The sequence below is a fragment of the Xyrauchen texanus genome, chromosome 3, assembly GCF_025860055.1.
Source record: "Xyrauchen texanus isolate HMW12.3.18 chromosome 3, RBS_HiC_50CHRs, whole genome shotgun sequence".
Taxonomy (NCBI): Eukaryota; Metazoa; Chordata; class Actinopteri; order Cypriniformes; family Catostomidae; genus Xyrauchen; species Xyrauchen texanus.
This window is the reverse complement of record NC_068278.1, coordinates 51,888,502-51,897,543: the sequence shown is the minus strand read 5'-3', so window position 1 is coordinate 51,897,543 and position 9,042 is coordinate 51,888,502. Positions and strand designations below refer to the sequence as shown.

Here is a 9,042-nt window from a genome sequence, read left to right as displayed (position 1 = left end):
GATATTTGTTTTGTTTATATCACATACTGTAAATCTAACTATTCCCACCTTCCCAAAAAACTCTGAAAAAAAGAATAAAATGCCTAGTGCTGTCCTTTGATAAAGTCTTCATAAATGTCATCCTTTTGTAGTATCATTCTCAAATTTATATCAGGACATGGTCAGACTAAGAGGCTTCGGCTCTGAGGTGTTTTTTATGTCATTTCCTGCCCTCTTTCATAGATTATTTTATTGGAATATTTTATATATAAAATAAAAACTCTAGTTACTTTATAATATATTTGAGCTTCTCCAGTTTTTAAGGAAACATAATAAACAATTTGATTAAAAAAATTGGACTGTCTATAGCTTAGTATTATTGAAAATTTCACAACTTAGTACCACTTTTCACACAGGTTGCCATCAATTTTTAGGAAAACTATTTGCTCTAGATTATTATTATTTTTTTTTTTGCATGTTTATTAGATTCTGCTAGATACAAATCAAAAAGGGAAATGGAAAAGGCACACAGCAGTCACACACGGGTCTCAGGAGGTTAAGCCAACTGATCTCATGTGCTCAGAGGAAAACAATGCAAGCCAATGTGCTTCAAGGATGCCAACAGATGCCAGTCTACATTCATAGTCATCAGCTGTTTAATACATACATGCCCCTGCACAAAAGAGCAATTCATATTGGATAAAAGCCCTGGGCTTTGATAACCCCACCGCACCCTTGGCAATACAGGCAATTCTCACCATTGCCCTTTCATATCAATACCAGTCTGTTGTTGTGCAGTTGGGGTCTGTTGAAATCCATCGGTATGCACACAGTCCGAAAGGGCAAATTCGTCATCGGTGGAAAGTTCAGCCAGTATTCTTTTATTTCCACTAAATGCTCATTGGCATGAACAACATTTCAGCCATCTAGTGTCCTTAAACATCTTTCAGAGAACTCATGGTTTCTGAGGAAAACTATGGGATGAGACGCAAACACTTATTTTAATTTCATCATGCGCTGTGCTTCTTAAAGATAATTGTAATTTTGTTAATACTCCTACATGTCGTTTTCAGCTTTAGATTTGTGCTTTCTTTACACGTCCACCACGGTCAGAGAAATCTCTGCAGACCTGTTGGAATTAAAAGAGTAGTTAATATTCATATAGCAGCATGGAACTCTTTCTTCAAAGAGCAGGAAAAATTACCAGATAAGAGTCTCTTGTTGGATTAGAAATGTAGGCTGTCAGCTTTTTACAGTATGTAAGTGTTTGAGTCTGGCATAACGTGATTTAATCAAGTAAGACATGTTCCTGGATCCACATCTTTTGTTGTGGACGGTATATTTGGTCTGTTGTTTTCATATCAAACACAGGCCAAACCCCAACACTAGTTGTTATTCACTCTCAAATCAAATTAATTAATAAATAAAGCGCTGAAATCAAATATGGCATCTCAACGAAAACATCAAAACTCATTGGTTCTTGCTAAATTTAAGCCGTTATTCACTGTCAAACCAAATCAAATCATTAATAAAGAGTAACAATCAAAAATGGCGGCTATGTTTATGATGTTAAAGGGATAGTTCACCCATAAATGAAAATCCTCTCATTATTTACTCACCCTCATGCCATGATGTGTATGACTTTCTTTCTTCTGCAGACACAAACAAAGATTTTTAGAAGAATATCTCAGCTCTGTAGGTCCATACAATGCAAGTGAATGGTGGCCAGATCTTAGAAGGTCCAAAAGCACATAAAGGCAGCATAAAAGTAATCCACGCAACTCCATTGGTTAAATTCATAAGCGTCAGAAGCGGTCGGATAGGTGTGGATAGGTTACTATAAATCTCCATTTTCACTTTCACATTCTTCTTTTGTTTTTGGTGATTCGCATTCTTTGTGTAAATCGTCACTTACTGTGCAGGGAGGAGCATTTATAGTACAAAATGAAAGAAAGGAGAAAGAAAGTCATACAGAGCTGGTATGGCCTGAGCGTGAGTAAATGATGAGAGCACTTCGATTTTTGGGGGAACTATCCTTTTAAACTCATTTACATTTACATTTATGCATTTGGCAGACGCTTTTATCCAAAGCGACTTACAGAGCACTTATTACAGGGACATTCCCCCTGGAGCAACCTGGAGTTAAGTGCCTTGCTCAAGGACACGATGGTGGTGGCTGTGGGGCTCAAACCAGCGTCCTTCTGATTACCAGATTACCAGTTATGTGCTTAGACCACTATACCACCACCATTCCAACTCAATGGCTCTTCTAAAATTTAAGATGTTATTCACTATCAAATCAAATTAATAATTCATTTATCATTAATAAAGTGCTGGAATCAAATATGCCAGCTATATCGATAACGTTAAACCTCATTTTACAAATGACATCATAACGTTTGCTCAAAAGACACGATGAAAACCAGTGACGTTTGATTAACAACGTAGACGCCATATTTAATTGTTTCCATCCCCCTAAAAATTCAAAGGAAACAGAAGGAAATTATATGTTGATAACATATTGTTTAATCTCTAATCCCAACCTTACACCTAACCCTAACCCCTAAACCTACCCCTAAAATTAGATTGGTTGATATTGGTTCCAGGAACAACAAGGATGATGATTCAGGTACATGTCTTGTCAAATCAATGTAAGCGTGTCACACAAAAACACTGCATAATAGGATATAGCTTAGTGGGACATGATCCTGCATCCACTTCTTTTTGTAACACTTGGTACATTTTTCCCAGCGGCTACTAGAGGTCGCTAGGTGCAGTTTAAGACTGCTAGTTTGAAGTTCTGTGTATTTCGTGCCTTGACGTTCATGTTCATGTATCTTGAGTTTATGAATAAAAGCCTGCACTTAGCTCCTCCTTCTTGTGCATTGTTCCTACAGATGTTACAGAACAACTGACCTCTATTATGGATCTAGTGGCTTTTTGTCTGTTTGATCTCAAACAGGGAGAGGGGAACATCGATAAGTATACCAAGCAGTTCTGCGGTCTTGCCCAAGTTCTCAATTGTGGAGATACTGAATTCAAGGACTGTTAGTGCTTTGGACTCAACGAGCCAGTAAAATCATGTCTACCAGGAGGCAGATGTGATCTTTTGTTTGTTGAACTAATTGACACCGTGCCACTATTAGTACCACACCTGCCACAGTCACCGAGCCAGCGCCTGCCACGGTTACTGAGCCAGCACCTGTAGCCTTAACTGTCCCAGCTCCCCTGTCCACAGAGGCCATTGACGAGCATGTCCAGTGCCCCGAGCCTTCCACGGCTCTGCCCCTCCGAGTCCTCAGCTTCCCTGGCCTCTGAGCCTTCCACGGCTCTGCCCGCTCTGCCCCCTGTGCCTCTGCCAGTTCCGGTCCTGGTCTCCACCAGTTCCCATCCTAGCATGCTTGGTCTCCTGGTTCACGTCAGTCTTCGGATTCCCCGTTTGTGCCGCCTGGTCTGTTTTTTTCCCCTTGTGCTGTCTTGGACGTTGATTATCAATGTAGATGCTATATTACATTTTTTCCATCCTCCTTAAAATTAGGAAATTAATGTTGATAACATTTTTAATCCCTAACCCCAACCTTAAACTTAATCCTAACCCTAACCCCTAAACCTACCCCTAAAATTTGATTGGTTTATAGGACTTTGGTTCCAGGACAAACAAGGATGTTGATTCAGGTACATGTCTTGTCAAATCAATGTAAGAAGTGTTGCAAAAACACTGCATAACAGTCTTGTCTTTGATTGTCTTTGTATATATTGACATTGTGTTCTCTCTGTCTGTGTCAGTTGTTAAAACTGTGTGGATGCTTGGTTTGCTCTTCTGTTATGTTTTGAGTTATGTGTGTTTAGTTTATGAATAAAAGCCTTAGATCTTCCTCACGCCTCGTTTCTACAGATGTTACACTTTTCTTATTCAGGAACAACATCCATATCAAAGAAACATAGTCCTAACCCCATCCTTAACCCACACTATAAACTCTAAAATCAGACAAAAATTATTGGTGGATAAGAATGTTGTTCAAGACCTTAGGAATACCCCTTAACCTGACCCTAACATCTGATTGGTTAAGATTAAAGTTACATATTACATGTTTTTGGCTACATCACATTAGGATTTGTATGATAGTTATGGAATATCAGAACAGTCAACTAACTCCACATTAGCTCCAAAGACCCCCCTACTCAAATATTAACATATAACATTCTGCTGGCTGAAAAATACAAACATGCATACACACACATGCGCTCTCTCATATGCCTTGTGCTGTATACATTACAAACCACAACCACTTTTCCAGTAGTATGTGTGTCTGGCAGTCTATGAAACAGATGGTACAGTATCATTCAGTACAGTTCAGCTTTTGTGTGAACATGAATTGTGCATTTATGACTCCCGAGCCTGCACCCTCATAACTGCTCACACTAATAAAAGCAGGATTATTACAAAAACCATAATGTACAACTGTAATGGCTGTTGACTTTACAGGCTCCCCCATAGACTCTACTGAAATACTCCAACCTAAGTTTCTCCGACCTCAGAGGAACAATTTCCTAAAGCACAGATGAGCATCTTTCTACCGGGAGGGAAATTAAAAAACCTGTGACACCCCACAGGAATCTTTTGTGTTTCAGCAGTTTTTGCACTTTGCTAATGCCTATAACTCTAGATTTCATTTGCCATGGTGGGTTAAAAGGCCTCACACATGTCATGCCTACAATTCAGTGCAAGTGAGTTGCAGCCAAAAAGTTTTATCTGTGGCAAATGTCAGTTTAACACCTGTTTAGATTTTTTTAAACAAGCAAATGTTAATTCTGCCAAAAGAGACCCAAAGAGAATGGAAAATCACATCAAAGTGAGTTAGAACAAACTGTTTCTTACTTCTGAAAAGCGAACCCTAACGAGGTAGCATCTGAAAAGTCGGGGTCCTGAGGGAAGATGGGTTGGGGGTGGTGGGGATATGTGACACTGCTGCATCAGCATGTGTGCAGTAATGCGATAGCAGACCTCCGCTGCACAAAGAAAACAGGACTGCTCAAAAATTCCCATCGTGGGTCCTCAGGGGGCAGGACACAGCTCTGCAGTAATTACCACACTAAACCTGCCTTAAACCGGGCCCTGTCTACTGAGGTGAGGGGACCATGCTGGTTGTATTCTATACAGCTGGGCTGTGATGAAGGATTCAACATAACACCAGATGTGTTTGAACTAGCATGGTCACCTATGTTTTGAGTGAACAGGGCCTCTGCTGTATCCTCCAAGACAGGAGGTCCACTCCCAGGTGCTTCCTTGAGAGTGTACTTTCTTTTACTAGCACACTTGTAATGCACTCCTGGCTGCCTCTCTCAGTTTCAATTGAGTGTGGTTTATTGGGGTGAAAAAAAAGGTTAATTTGTATTACTGTTTGCATGTATAACAAGATTGTGTGAATAGAGTTGACAAGCAATGTTCACAACAACAAAACAATACAAAATGAACCAAAAAAAACAAGCAAAACTAAATAAACTAAACTAAAGCAAACAAAAATGTAACTAAACCAAGCAAAAAACTAAATGAAACCACAGAAGACAAAACAAAACAACTGAAAAACAAAACAAACAAAACAAAAGAACCAAAAACAAAAACAAAACAAAACAACTGAAAAACAAACAAAACAAAAGAACCGAAAACAAAAAACAAAACAAAACAACTGAAAAAGTAAAATTAAACGATCAACAAAAAAAATAAATAAATAAAAATAATAGATAAGATAATAAATAAGAGACAATAATAGCATACTGATTTGGATTGACTAAATATGCTAATAGTTTATCGATGGAGACACATGTTCAAGATCTTTCTCGTGTCTTTAGCTCCGGGCTCAGGCCCCAGTAAAGACTCATATTTGACAAACACACACAGCAAAATGAAAAGTTTTAATCCACAGTCTCTGGAGGCAGAGATGGACAGAGGAAAGAATGTTATCTTATTTATTCCATAAGGGAAAAATTCAGTGTATGTGACTAAGACTTTACCCACAGTCTCTTTCTTTTCCCTAATGCAGTATATGAGAAAACGAGGACCGATCACATTTTCTGGCACCCCACTTTATAGCCTCAAACCAGTTCTGTTCCCACAAATAGTCATGCTCTGTTTTTCACAGGGAATGGTCAAAATATGTGTGTGAAGATAAATGTGTGAACAGGTGTCTGTGTTAAATAGTACTCAAATCTGTAACTTTGTCATGCCCCTGCTCGAAGCTCAAGGGCCTGGTAGAAAGGACATTTTTAAAAATGTGCTTAGAGGGGTGTAATGATATGAAAAGTGGATTTGGGTTACTGAGGCAAACAGTGTTGGTTGGTCAAACAGTGTTGGGGAGTAATTTACTAAAAGTTGGGACTAACTTAACTGCAGTTCAAAGTGGCATGACAGTAGGTCAGTAGTTTTTCCGGTAACAAGCTACCTTTTCCTACAAGTAGCGGTGTACTGTGATAAAGCGCTACATTGTTATTTTTGCAATGTTGTATTACGTATGCAGCTTTACAGCAGAGCAAACTGAAATAATAATCAAATGTGCTCACCAAACATGTCAACTCCACTCTCTCCTGTGAAGTACTGGGAATCTGATTCATTTTAGTTCATCAGTTCATTCGGTTCATTTAAATTATTGATACATCACTGATTCATATAAAATTATCGATTCATTCAAATGCTGTTTATGAGAACAGTACCACCAGTAAAACTACAAAACACAATTCACTAGATGTTATTTTTAGTTTTTGGCACCATTATGAGTAAACTCTAGTGACTATTATGTGTGAAAATCCCAGGAGATCAGCAGTTACAGAAATACTCAAACCAGCCCGTCTGGCACCAACAATCATGCCACGGTCGAAATCACTGAGATCACATTTTGTCTCCTTTCTGATGGATGATGTGAAAATTAACTGAAGCTCCTGACCTGTATCTGCATGATTGGCATATATATATATATATATATATATATATATATATATATATATATATATATACAGTACTGTGCAAAAGTTTTAGGCACTTGTGAAAAATGTTGCATAGTGAGGATGTCTTACAAAAGAATGCCATAAATAGTTTTCATCACTTAATGTCATACAAAGTCCAGTAAACACAAAAAAGCTAAATCAATATTCAGTGTGACCATCTTTGCATTTAAAACACCACCAATTCTCCTTGATACATCTGGACACAGTTTTTATTGTTTGCTGGTAGATAGGTTGTACCAAGCTTCTTAAAGAATTTGCCACAGTTCTTCTATTTAGTCTCTATTGCTTCTGTCTCTTTATGTAATCTCAGACTGACTTAATGTTCAGTGGGGGGCTTTGTGGGGGCCATGGCATCTGTTGCAGGGCTCCCTGTGCTTCTATACTAATCTTTTCTATTTGCAAAATGTTAGAGTCTAACATTTATATTTCCTATTGACACACTAAAGCTGAAGATATAAATAACCATCTTAAGACAATTTCTTTTGTGAAACATCTTATGTGCCTGACTTTTGCACAGTACTGTATATATATATATATATATATATATATACACACACACACACACACACACACACACACACACACACACACACACACACACACACACACACACACACACACACACACACACATATGTTGTTTTTTCCATGTTTTATGGGGACTTTCCATAGACATAATGGTTTTTATACTGTACAAACTTTATATTCTATCCCCTAAACCTAACCCTACCCCTAAACCTAACCCTCACAGAAAACATTCTGCATTTTTACCTTTTCAAAAAACATAATTTAGTATGATTATAAGCTGTTTTTCCTCATGGGGACCGACAAAACGTCCCCACAAGGTCAAAAATTTCGGGTTTTACTATCCTTATGGGGACATTTGGTCCCCACAAAGTGATAAATACACGCGCACACATACACACACACACACACACACACACACACACACACACACACACACACACACACACACACACACACACAAACACACACACACTACCGGTCAAAAGTTTTGAAACACTTACTCATTCTTTATTATCAAAACAATGGTATATACTGTAGCGAATGGAAATATGGGTATTATGTTGTGATTAAACAAAATACAAAACTGTGTTATATTTTAGCATCTTAAAAGTAGTCACCATGTGCCTAGAATTTGCAGAAATGTACTCTTGACATTTTCTCAACCAACTTCTATATATATATATATATATATATATATATATATATATATATATATATATATATGTATATACTGTATATACAGATAGATAGATAGATAGATAGATAGATATGGATATAGATGTATAATTTGTATATAAAAATGTTTAATCATGAATTTGTTCAAATGCTGCACCAATAAATATATGCAATTTTCCAATAGCTACACTTAGCTGTAGTGAACTACTTTAAATAATGTGTACCTGTACTGTAGCTTGTAGCAGCTTGTGTAGCTCCTGTTTCAAAGTAGCTTCCCCAACACTGGAGCCAAAGGCACAGGCTTTGAGAAAGAGTGATGCAAAGAGATAGATAGATGAGAGAGAGAGAGAGAGAGAGAGAGAGAGAAAGATGAACAGCTTTGCTGTTTTGAGGTCTGCAGGCACTGCAGAGGAAGAAACACTGGGCTAATTGTTGCGATCCTGCAGCGCCAGACCTGCGACTGAGGCTTAACTGTGTTTTCATTTAGAGTGAACACATCTGGGCCTGGCAGCTCTCTGAAACATCTCATATTAGCCCTGTTCCACTCTAAAAAAAAACATATAAATGTGACACACCATGATCTGTTATCTAATAGCTTCTAGATGACTTTAGACTGATTTGAATTTTATGCATTTATTCTGCTTTCGTTTTTTCCCTATTATTTCCTCTTTCTTATTAAGGTTGTTGTTGTTCTGAAGATCATGTGAAAACTCATATGACAGCTCGCTGGAAGCTTGTGACCTGAGTGTGTGTCCTGGATGAGTGTGTGTTTGTCTGTACGTGTAATAAAGAGAGAAATAGATGTTCTGTCATTTATCTGTGGTAAACATATCACAAATAGCAATTTCTTCGTTTATTCTGC

The 9,042-nt window shown here is 37.9% G+C and overlaps 1 long non-coding RNA gene across 1 annotated transcript; it reads right to left on the bottom strand.

Moving 5' to 3' along the window:
* Positions 1-496: 496 nt before the first annotated feature.
* LOC127625994 (uncharacterized) lies at positions 497-8,703 on the bottom strand. Its single transcript, XR_007968391.1, has 3 exons — positions 8,405-8,703; positions 1,040-1,108; positions 497-953 (listed from the first exon to the last, which is right to left on the bottom strand). It is a non-coding gene; the product is annotated as an uncharacterized LOC127625994 (long non-coding RNA).
* Positions 8,704-9,042: the final 339 nt, after the last annotated feature.